The following is a 12985-nucleotide window of genomic DNA, read 5'->3' as shown; positions in this document are numbered from 1 at the left end:
CGGTATAGTGCCAAACTATGACTATTCAACTATTAATCTATACGATATCTCAATGCCTATTCTGAGACCAAGTAGGCCTTACTACACCACACGTGCGTCGTGGGGAGGCTTCGCGTCTGTCACTCTGTTGGAGGGTAAAGAACTGGACTAAAAGGAAGTTCTACTTTACTTGCGCCATATATATATGCGCTATGAACAAATAGTACCATTCGTATTTCGCCCGACATATTCCTGCGCGGAACCGGGGCTTGCCACGACATGTTGGGCGGCACGATTGAACTTGGACCTAGGGGTATGGCAACCTGGCGCCAGGTTCTCGTCCAATGGTAGAATGAAACTATTATGGGCTGTTTAGTAGACTAAAGGGATATTCAGTGCATATTGTACAAGGAATATACAGGGGATATCAAACGATATACAAATACAATTAAATATATATATATATAAATAAATATATATATTCGGTTTAATCTGATCCTTCACAACAGCCGCCCCCTAATTAGTCCCACCTAATTAGCTAAGCAGAGACAGACTAACCGCACTGTCTACCACTCAAGGTCCGCTGTAAGGGTCAGTCAACTCACAAAGTCATGGGGTCATGGTCATCATCGATAGTATCTGGGAGTCGGGGCAGTTCTATGAGCCTCGCCACGGGACGTGTGTAAGCGCGCCCTTGGACGAGTACTTCAGCTGCTCGGACCTTGCCATCGGCACCGGTGATCACTTTGCTTACGCGGCCAGCCGGCCACATAGCTCTGGGTAGTGACTGGTCAATAATCATGACGACTGTTCCTTCTGTCAAATTGTCTCTCTCTTTTACCCACTTCTGGCGGGTCTGTAGAGACGGTAGGTAGTGGAGTAGGAAGCTGCTCCAAAACTTGTCAGCTAGTACCTGACTGTACCTCCACATTCTTCGGCCGTTCGCTTCTTCAGGCCTGTACATTGTCTGGGGTAGCGCGGGGTCCAGCCGCCCCATTAGGAGTGTGTTGGGGGTGACTGGGTCGACATCTGCTACATCACTGGAGACGTAACCGAGGGGCTTTGAGTTCAATACTCCCTCGATCTCCGTGAGGACTGTCATTAGGACTTCCTCCGCCACAGTCTGGGCCCCAAGTACGGCGTACAGGGCTGTCTTTATAGAACGTACTTCTCGTTCCCAGGTTCCACCGAAGTGGGGTGCGTTCGGGGGATTAAACTGGAAGTCAATCTGGGATGGAGCGAGGTAGGTCTTAAGTTCTGGGCCCATAGCTTGGAAGCTCTCTCTCAGCTCTCTTTCTCCGCCTTTGAAGTTGGTCCCGTGATCAGACAACAATGTAGACGGTTTTCCTTTCCGTGATGTGAATCTTCGGAAGGCCATAAGGAATGAGTCTGTGCTCATGGTCGGAAGGAGCTCGATATGTATCGCTCTGGTGGTCATGCATTTGAATACAATACCCCACCGCTTCTCGGTGCCTCTTCCTCTCTTTATATACAACGGGCCAAAGCAGTCCATGCCTGTGGAGTGGAATGGCTTGTCGCCGATTCGGAGGCGACAGGGGGGTAAGTCAGCCATCCGTGGTATGCTGGGCTGCGCGCGCCACTTACGGCAGTCTAGACAGGTTCGCTGGAAGCGCCGTACTGCTTCTCTGCCTTGCAGTATCCAATAACGACGTCTGATCTCCGCGAAGACTCTCTCTGCTCCTGCGTGGTGGACATCCTCGTCGTATTTCTTTATGATCAGCTCTGTGACCTTGTGTCGGCTGTTCAAGACGATCGGGTACTTAATATCATCCGGTAGATCGGGGGCTCTCCGCAGGCGACCACCCACTCTGATGAGATTATGGGCGTCACTCTCTGGTGCCAGGTGAATCAGTCTGCTGTCTGATGGGACGGGGTTTCCTCCCTGTAGACAGTCTAGCTCATCGGGGAACGAGTCTCTCTGGGCTCGCTGTAGTAGAAGAAGTTCTGCTTCTTCGTAGTCAGCTGCTGACATGTCAGTGGTGGACTGAATCTCTGGGTGGTGCCGCAGGAATGTTCTTTGCTGCGCACTCTCTAGGGTAATGCAGTCATCTATGTTGGGGTCTGTGGAGGCGACTGTGCTCAGTCCACAGAACATAGGTTTCTTGTTCTCAGCCTCCTCGTTACTTGCTTCCCGCGGGGTGGGCGTAGGCCACTCTCCTTCCGGGAGCTTGAGGAATTCTGGTCCGTCACTGTAGATGTTGCGACGGGTTAGGTCATCCAGAGACATTCCCCGGGTGATGACGTCAGCTGGGTTGTGTTTGGTGTCCACATACCGCCAGCTCGCTGCTTCTGTTAACTCTTGAATCTCGGTGACTCTGACTCCCACGAAGACTTTGTATCTGCATGAATCAGACTTGATCCATGTGAGTACTGTCGTGGAATCTGACCACAAGATTGTTCTGTGCACCGGAATGGTGAGTTCACGTTGGATTAACGTGGCTAGATGCGCTCCTGCTAGGGCTGCGCAGAGCTCTAGACGTGGGATAGATTGTTGCTTACGTGGGGCTATTCTTGAGCGGGCCAGGATGAAAGCAGTGTGTATCTTTCCTCCCTTCTCTTGGGCACGCAAGTAGGCCACCGATCCGTAGGCTACTTCGGAGGCGTCGCTGAAGACGTGTAGATCAATCTCGCATGTCTCTGGCCTCACTGTGGATGGGAAGTAGCTGCGGCGTATATTGACGCCTGGGAGTGAGCGGAGTTCCGTCTCCCACTCTCTCCATGTTGAGGCAAGGTGTGCGGGTATTGGGTCGTCCCAGCCCTGGTCCTTGTCCCATAGTGCTCGTACAATCATCTTTGCCCTGGTGGTGTAAGGTAGAATACATCCCAACGGGTCATATTGTCTGGCGAGTGTTCTGTACACACTCCGTCTGGTGGTCGGTATCGCCGTCGACCTTCCCTGCTCTGGAGCCAAGGGTTTGTGTCTATAGTGGAGCGAGTCTGTTTTGAAGCGCCAGACTAGTCCTAGTGTCATTTCTTGGGCTTCTCCTGGGATTGTCGCCATCCAGGTCTCGCTGCTGGCAGCCTTGTCCGCGGGGGAGAGGCTGCGCAATACGTGCGGGTCACTGCTGGCCCACTGCCTGAGATCAAAGCCGCCTTTGATCAGGGAGGCGCGTAACTTGATTAGGAGAGCCTCGGCTTCTTCTTGAGTCGAAACGCTTTGTAAACAGTTGTCCACGTAGAAACTGTTCTTCACACTGTGTTGGACCTCTTCATCTGCTGCTGGGTCCTCTGCGACGTGTTTCTGTAGTGCAAATGTAGCACAGCACGGGCTGCATGTGGTTCCGAAGGGGAGTACTTCCCACTGGTAGATGGCTGGGTTCTCATCTCCGATCCTCTCCCTACATAGGAACCGCAGCAGGGGCTTGTCCTCCTCTACTAGTCTCACCTGCAAGAACATCCCTTTGATATCCCCGCTGATAGCCACCTTGTCCTGGCGGAAGCGCAGTAGCACGCCTAGTAGGGAGGGGCCGAGTGTGGGGCCGGGCAAGAGCTCTTTATTCAGATTTTGGGATCCGATCTGGTAGCTGCAGTTAAACACAATGCGATCCTTGCCGTTGTGATGGACCTTGTGATGCGGCACGTACCATGATTCGGTCGTCTGATCGGCCTCTTTAATGTCAATCTTTGTAAAGTGTCCTGCTGTGATTAGCTTCTCAATCTCAGCGCGGTACACACTCTCTTGAGCGGGGTCTTTGGCTAGGCGCCGCTCCGTGTTCAATAGATAGCGCTCAGTGGCGTCTTTCTTTGCGTGAAAGGTGGGCATTCCCTCTCGCCTCAGGAGTGGAGTTGCGTATCTCATCACTCCGCCGACTGTGACTCTCTTTGTCCCCTGCTCGAGTAGGTTGATGGAGTAAATGTCTTCTTTAGAACGAATATCTTTCTTTTCGTTCTTAAAGGGCATTGTCTCTAGTGTCCATAGCCTCTCGACATGCTGCAGGAGAGTGGTGTCTTCTTCTGTCGTTCTGGAGTGGAGGCAGCTAGTGGCTGCTGTTCGGTTGAGAGATTTAGCGAGGGGGCCTTGTAGGGTCCACCCTAGGCGGGTCTCGACTGCTGCAGGACAGCCTCGGGGTCCTGTATGGACCCGGTCAATCGGGACTATGAGTTCTGCATGGTCGGAGCCTATCAGCAGGGTCGGGGTAGCGCCGTCTATGAGCGGGATAGGTAATTGGCGCAGGTGCACATATTTATCCATCAACTTGGTGACAGGGTAGGTGTACTGCGATAGTCCTATTTCTTGGCTGGTGAAAGCATTTGTAATCTTGTACCGTCGCTCTGGCTGCCCGTTTGCTGCGATAGTGAAGGAGACATTCTCGCCCTTTATCGTCTTTAGATCTCTTCTTATTGTCCGAATCGTCATTTCGTTCTTGCTCCCCCGCAGTCCCAGCTGGGCCGCAGCGGACGCGAGCAGAAGGGTCTTCTCTGACCCGTCGTCAAGGACGGCGTAAGTGTCCATGACTTTATCTTGGTAGCTCAATGTCACACGGACTACCTTTAAGAGCACTTGGGCGCCGCTGCTGCTGGCGGGGTCAATGTACATGACACTTGCCTTGGTGCCGCTCCGTGGTGCAGGTGGAGGCCGTCTTCCGTTACTTTCGTGTAGTATATCTAGATGGGCTCCATCGCACCGGCTGCACCTTTTCTTTAGGCGGCATTCGGCTGCCATGTGGGGCCGCGCACATCGATAACAGCGCCTGTTGGACTTTATCCATTGACTCACTTCTTCTGCATTCATCTTTGTGAATAGGTCACATTGTGACAGCCAGTGTTCTTTCTCACAGTAGGGACACGCTATCTTCCACTTCTCTTTTCTCGAGGGGGTGCTGTGACTCTTACTGCTCGGTACTGACTCTGATTGGTGCATGACAGTCACCGATCTTCTTCCATCATTTATTCTCCTGGGTCCCTCTCTGGAGCTTGGCGTGCTCCGCCCGAATGTATCTAGTCGTAAGCTGCTGACTTCTCTCGCCAGGAAGTCGGCTAGATCAAGGAGGGATGGCTCGGGGCCGTTGGGATCCCGGTAGTCTCTCTGCCGCCTAAAGCGCTCCTGTCTTGCGGGTGGCAGCTTCTCCAAAATCCTCTCGACGTTAGAGTTGGCGTATAGCTCATGCATGCCCTTTTCCCGTTGCGCTCCCAGCATCCCTACCAGGGACTGCACTTTGATTGACAGGTCGTCTAATGAGCGATTGTCCGTGGCTGGGGGTAGGCGATCAATATGCCTTATCTCTTGGATTACGTAATCCCATATACGTCCATATCTCTGGTCCAGCGCCGCTAGGGCCGCTGTGTATGGTGTCGAAGAGGTGGCATAGGCTAGCGCTATATTGTGCGCTCGCGGTACTTTCAGGTGCTTCAGTAATATTGCATACTTGTGGCGTTCATCAGCGACATCCACCATCATTGTCTCTAAGCACATCCGGAGCTCCGTGTACTGTGCTCGACTCTCATAGGCGAAGTCTGGAAATGACGGCGTGGCAATGTATGACGCCGTGGATGGCTGATACATCGGCGAGCGTTGGGGGAGAGACCTCCTGGGCGAGTCCCCTCTTGCGCCTCGCTGTGGGCTGGTACTGACAGGGTACCATGGCCCGCTGGTCCAGGTGCTATTCCTCGGGGCTGGTCGTGCGTCGTGCTCACCCGTGAATAGAGTCGGGGGTCTGTAGCGCAGCGCCGCGGGGGTATAGCCTGGACTGTATGGGACCTCCTGGTCCGGTGGAGTACTGTGCTGTCGTCGGGCTTGGTTCTCCTCCTCTCCCTCTTCTTCCTCTATCAGATCTTCCAGATCCTGTAATCGTTTATTTAGCTTCTCCGCAGTGTATGCCGCTCCTTCCTTGTAGCTGGGTCTCGCTTGGACCGGTCTGGGAAGGGGGTCTGCGGGGGGTCTAGACTCGGTCTGTTGGTCAAGTTCAGGGTCGCTTGCTCGTTGAGGAGACGCTGCCCTTGACTGTTGTCTCGACGAGTTCCTTGAACCCCTGGCGGAGGGGGAGGGTGTTGCCTTGCAGATCAGCTGCTCCATTAGCTGCGCTTGTAACTTGTCGCGCTCGACTTCGTGCTTGGTGAGATCTGCTTCTCTTTGGGCACCGGCAGCGGCGCGCTGGGCGTCGGCCCGGTCTCTTGCCATATTCTCTTCTGTCTGAAGGCGTCTCATCTCCAGGCGTGTGCGCTCTTCTTCGCTCCGTTGTTGCGCTTGGAGTTGTTCGCGCTCGCTAAGCGCCTGTGCTTGGAGACGGTCTCTTTCAATGGTAAAATGTTCGCGCTCGCTAAGCGTCTGCGCTTGGAGTCGATCGCGTTCGGTAGAGGCTGTCAGGCTGACGAGGAACGCCTGTTGTAGCATCCTCTCCGCTTCGCTGGGGGAAGGCGGTTGTGGAGGTGAGCCGCTCCTGCGTGAGCCGCTCCTGGGGGTACTCGTTGGGGAGTCCTGGAGCTCTATTTCCTCTGCGCTCTCCTCCTCTTCTTCCGTGCAGAGTTCTCTCTCTGTAGGGTCGTCTTCCTCCCGGGGCTGGTCGGGGACTACTTCTTGGGTAGTGGCGGGGGGTAAAGGCATGTCCGCTCCCTCCTGGTCCCCACCGTGAGCTTGGTCAGTTACATTAGGACCTACTAGGGCCTCTGTGGTCGGGGAAACCTGGTCGTTAAGGTCAGACATAATTTTACTTTCTACTTTTACCGCGTTTACCGTTTGTCGAAGGCTAGGTAGTTGACTGACAGTGTAAGCCTCTAAGTACTGAGGTGTCTGTCGTCTGCGCCGCGGGCGTTCTAGGTTAGGAGGATCGTTTCGTGGAGTGTTCATCATAGGCCATTTCAATATTAATAACACTATATTAATATTACACTAGTTACCATCCGGCTCGAAGGACCAATTGTAACTGAGGGGTACAATTCCCTGACTGTATTGTTAGATATGGTATTTAATACCACTACCTCTTGTACTTTAACTTCTGGCCATCCAGTACATGATATAAGTATGATGAACACTTTCCCACCTGATGAAACGAATCCACACAAATGTACAAATCGAAGGTTTAATATAGCAAAAGGTATATACAACGTTCACTTGTTTACACTTATGATTTGAAATATGCACTTGTATGGCAAATGAGTATTCGTAGGTAAATCAACATTGAATGTCCAATCTCTGGTTACGCAGGGAGTAAGTATACAACCTGGATATTTAGGAAACTATAGCGATGGTACTTAAATGATTATAGCTGGATACACTAAGGGGGGGGGGGTCCCGCTGGTTGTAAGACAGTAGGAGGGGGGGGTTAGAGAAGCCGCTGGCGGTATCCCATCTGGCCGACGGTTTCTTGGGAGAATTCAAAGTCTTGAACACGGTGCCCACAGAACCTCGGTCCGCAGACGAACACAGCTGGACCCTCTGGTGGACGGTAGCTGCCGGTCCACAACGGAGAGACGTGAGGCGACCTCACTGGTGTAGAGCGCCGTCTCACCTGGAGTCCTCTCCGGGGGGTAGTTCCAACACTCCGCAGTGTTGGCCTTTATCCATGGAATAATCAAAGCACCCAAAGCATAATCCAAGCCGTGGAAGGCTCGCCGTCGTCCGGGTAGAGTAATCCAATATACAGGTCCAGTCGCCCTGGCCCGGAGCTCCTCGGATGCAAGCACCACTAGGGGTCTGCCCAGCCTGGTTAAGCGTCCAGATAACGTCAGGAACGATGGGGGTACTGATAACTTTAGAACTCTAACCGAACGATGCACCATACATAAATAGACTATTATTAGCTTAATAGAATACGTCCAACTCGACGGTATAGTGCCAAACTATGACTATTCAACTATTAATCTATACGATATCTCAATGCCTATTCTGAGACCAAGTAGGCCTTACTACACCACACGTGCGTCGTGGGGAGGCTTCGTGTCTGTCACTCTGTTGGAGGGTAAAGAACTGGACTAAAAGGAAGTTCTACTTTACTTGCGCCATATATATATGCGCTATGAACAAATAGTACCATTCGTATTTCGCCCGACATATTCCTGCGCGGAACCGGGGCTTGCCACGACATGTTGGGCGGCACGATTGAACTTGGACCTAGGGGTATGGCAACCTGGCGCCAGGTTCTCGTCCAATGGTAGAATGAAACTATTATGGGCTGTTTAGTAGACTAAAGGGATATTCAGTGCATATTGTACAAGGAATATACAGGGGATATCAAACGATATACAAATACAATTAAATATATATATATAAATAAATATATATATTCGGTTTAATCTGATCCTTCACAACAGCATGTAACTGTCTAACTGTTTCCACAAGAGGGCGCTATAGGAGATGTTACCTCCCCCTTCACTCTCTTCCTCCGTCGCTCTCACAAGAGAAGGACTCATGTGTACTATTGGGTGCAATGTGAAATAAACCACGCCAAAGGCTAAAGAGAAACCTTGTCGTCATGAACACATTATTGTCGCTCCATAGCTGACTCTGTCAACAGGTTATGGGCCCAGATCACGCAGGGGCGAAATAATAAAGGGTAGCAAGTTTAGCTGAAGTATAGGTTAGTTTAGCACCGGGAGCACCGCGTGGCTAAAGCTAAGCTAACGGGAGCTAAAGCTACGCCTACCATCAAAAAGGGATGGCGACCAAAGGAAAGAGCAAATGGCCCTCGTTCAACGGAAGAGCGGAAGAGGACTATGAGCTCTGGGAAGAGCGAATGTTGTGCTGCATGCACGGTGTGGCACTGAAGACAACGATCTTGACGGCCCCCACGGGAGAAGTAACGGCGGCCGCGCGAGCCCTGGACACCAAGCAAAATGCCGATGCATACTGCGAGTTAGCACCACTGCTAGACGACACAAGCTTGGGGCTGATATTCCGCAACACTAAGGACAAAGGCTGAGAGAGCCTGAAAGTGTTGAGAGAACATTATATCGGACGGGGAAGACCCCGAATCGTATCCCTCTACATAACACTAACCGTGCTGAAGAAGGCACACACCGAGACTGTGACCGAATACGCCATCAGAGCTGAGCAGATCATTACGGCGCTTAAGAGTGCAGGAGAAGCACCAAGCGATGGACTAATGATGGCGATGGTTATGAGAGGACTACCGGAGCTGTACAAACCATTCACACTACTGGTGACACACGGTTCAGCGGACATGTCGCTGGGAGAGTTCAAGGCCAAGTTGCGGAACTTTGAGGCCTCAGAAGACACACACCCAGTCGCCGCGGAGGCGGGAGAGAGGGTGCTGAAGGCCCGGGCGGCACCGAGAGAGAAGACCAGACCCACGACGGAGCTGGCGTGTTGGCGATGCGGAGAAAAAGGGCAACGGAAAGATAACTGCACAAAGACTGTTTGGTGTAGCTTCTGCAAATCCACGGGGCACACAGACAAAGTGTGCAGAAAGAAACGCGACCAGAGCGCACGGTACGCGCATGGACAAGATGGCGGCTGTGGACAAGATGGCGACGACGGTGGACGTGAGACGAGTCGAGACCACGCCCGGAGAGTAGCGGGACGAGAGGACTTCATCTTCGGGGCGCAGACAGCGTACGTCACCCAGCCAACGCAGCAGCAGCAGGCCCAAAGGAAGGGACTGATCGTGGACACAGGTGTGTCGTCCCACGTCATCAACGACAGGAATCGATTCAAGAACTTTGACAACACCTTCGAGCCGGAGAGACACAGCATGGAGCTGGCAGACGGGAAGCGCACTTACGGGTTGGCGCAAGGGAAAGGAGACGCACAGGTATGCCTCATAGGCAGTGAGGGGCGCCGGTGTACAGTGACGTTAAAGAACGCTCTCTACATACCCTCGTTCCCACAAGAACTATTCTCTGTAAAATCTGCTACTGCGAACGGTGCCAAAGTGTTCTTCAATGAAGGTAAAGATGTTCTTGTAGAGCCTGACGGTACGCGATTTAACATAGAGGTGTACAAGAGAATGTATTATCTACAAACAGAGTGTAATGATGACGATAAGTGTAATAATAATGATATGTGTAATGTGACTGTCGATATTCGATATTCATACATGGCATGAGATCATGGGTCATTGTAATTATGAGGATTTGCTGAAACTACAAGCAGTGATAGAAGGCATGCACATTAAAGGTGAAAAGCGTAGACCTGACAAAGAATGTGAAGTGTGCATAAAGGGGAAGTTCACTCAATCGAGAAACAGAAGTCCCACAGAAAAAGTAAAGGTACCACTTGAGCTAGTTAACACAGATCTAGCCGGTCCAGTAAGCAATGAGTCCATAGGTGGCTTTAAATATGTACAGTCGTTTACAGATGTGTGTACAGGGGCAGTGTTTGTTTACTTTCTCAAAGCAAAGAGTGACACACTCCAGGCCACAGAGAAATTCCTTGCAGATGTAGCCCCTTATGGCAACATAAGATTCTTGAGGTCTGACAACGGAACGAGTTCACAAATAGAGAGTTCCAATCACTGTTGAGAAGGAACAAGATAAGACACGAGACGTCATGTCCGTACTCCCCGCACCAGAACGGGGTGGCAGAGAGGGAAGGACGTACTCTTTTCGAAATGGCTAGGTGTAAGCTAATAGATGGTGACTTACCTAAGAGTCTATGGCATTATGCGGTACAAGAAGCCGCTTACACCAGAAACAGATGTTTTAATAAGCACACGGGCACCACCCCGTATACAGCACTGACAGGAAAGAAGTGTAATCTAGACAGAATGCACAAATTTGGATCAGTGTGTTATGCTTACCAGCAGGACAGAGGAAAGCTCGAGTCCAGATGTGAAAAGGGACTCTTTGTAGGGCACGATAAAGGAAGCCCTGCTTTTCTAGTCTATTATCCCGGTAAAGGGAAAATGCAAAAACACAGGCTAGTCAAATTTGTCACAAAGACAACATGTGAGAACGAGACACAGACAGAGGAGCCAGAGCTGGACTCCAGAGTAAGGTGTGAAGAAACAGAGACACCTCAGCCTAGTGTACTGAGCACAGTCGTGCAGACAGACAGTCAGCAACCCTCAGAGGATGATGACGAGGAGCACCCAAGGGTGACGTCACGTGCCTCATGCAGTGGGAGGTATCCCTCACGGGAACACAAACCCCCAAAGTATCTGAAAGACTATGCCCAGAGAGAAAGTGACGAGGATGACAGTACACTTACCAGCATTGATTACTGCTACAGAGTAGTGAGTGGAGTACCTCAGACCTTTAAAGAGGCCATGGTGTCCCCTGAATCAAGGAAATGGGAGAGAGCAATGGATGAGGAGATGAGGTCCCTAGAGGACAACCACACCTTTAGGGTGTACTCAATCAAGGAGGGTATTGAAGGCCACGACAAGTACAAAGCCAGGTTTGTAGCTAAAGCTTACAGTCAGAGGGAGGGGATAGACTACGGTGAGACATTCTCCCCCACAGCCAATCTGACCAGTGTAAGGGTAGTGTTGTGAAGGGCCAGATTAAACCGAATATATATATTTATTTATATATATATATTTAATTGTATTTGTATATTCTCTAATATTCCCTGATATCCCTTGTATATTCCTTGTACAATATGCATTGAATATCCATTCTAGCCTACTGAACATCCCATAATAGTCTCCATTCTACTATTGGTCGAGACCTTGGTGCCAGGCTGCCATACCCCTCAGACCCAGTTCAAACGTACCGCTCCACATGTACGAACAAGTCCTAGTTCCGCGTAGGAATCTGGCTACCGCACCACTAATGGGACTATTTGTTCATAGTGCGTATATATACTGCGCTACTAAAGTAGGACTTTCTTTTCAGTCCAGTTTCTTACCCTCCAATAGAGTCACAGACGTAAAGCCTCCCCGCGACGCCACGTGTGGGAGTAAGGCCAAGTTCGCCTACCATCGGTATTGAGACATCGTGTATATTAATATTTGAATAGTCATATTTGGCACTATATCGTCGAGTTGGACGTAGTCTATTAAGCTAATAATAGTCTGTTAATATATAGTGCTTCGTGCGGTGAGAATACTACCGTAGTCAGTACCCCATCGTTTCGGGCAGAGAACTGGCTGCTTACCCAGGGTGGTTGACCCCATGTGAAGCTGCACCCGAGGAGCCCCAGAGCCGACGAGCGAGTGGACCTGTATACCGGATTATTCTACCGACGACAGCCCGCCTTCCCAGGCACGGATTATGCTTTGTATACTTTGATTATTCCATGGATAAAGACCCCCGACACTGCCGTGTGTTGGAACCCCCCCCCCTGGAGAGGACGCAAGGTGAGGAGACGCTCTGCAAGACGAGGTCGCTTCACGTCTCTCCCCCGTGGACCGGAGAGAGCCGGCCCACAAAGAGTCCACCTGCTTTCATCTGTGGTCCAAGGATCGCCGGCGCATTGAACGGCACTACAGTGGGTTCACCTGGGATACCCTTGGCCGGACGAGGCAGCCGGATTCTACCCCCCCCCCCTCCTACTCCTGTCGGCTTACAAGCGACCGGATTAACCCCCTCTAGTGTATCTAGTATATAATCATTAAAGTATCATTGCTGTTATTCCTTAACTATTCCAGGTCGTATGTTTACCACCTGCGCCTTCAGAGATTGGACATTCTCTATTGATATACCGACGAATACTCTTTGCCATAAAAGTGCATACTATTTCAATTCATAAATGTAATTAAGTGATTAAGTGCTTGTTCTACACACCATCGCTGTGTAGAAATAAAGACCTGTTTCGACTTCGTACATTTGTGTTGGATCCGTTTCATCTACGTGAGAGTGTTTATGATAATATATTTATGCCGTGTACTGGGTGGCCGAATATTAAGTACAAAGGTAGTGGTAGTAAGTATCATATCTAGTAATACAGTCAGGGAATTGTACCCCTCAGTTACAATTGGTCCTTCGAGCCGGAGGGTAATTAGTGTAATATTAATATAGTGTTATTAATATTGAAATGGCCTATGATGAACACTCCACGAAACGATCCTCCTAACCAACGCCCGCAGCGCGAACGACGGCTCCCTCAGTACTTAGAGGCTTACGCTGTCAGTCAACAACCTAGTCT

The sequence above is a fragment of the Notolepis coatsorum genome (assembly GCF_963971535.1).
Source record: "Notolepis coatsorum genome assembly, chromosome: 15".
Taxonomy (NCBI): Eukaryota; Metazoa; Chordata; class Actinopteri; order Aulopiformes; family Paralepididae; genus Notolepis; species Notolepis coatsorum.
This window is presented reverse-complemented; position numbering follows the sequence as displayed.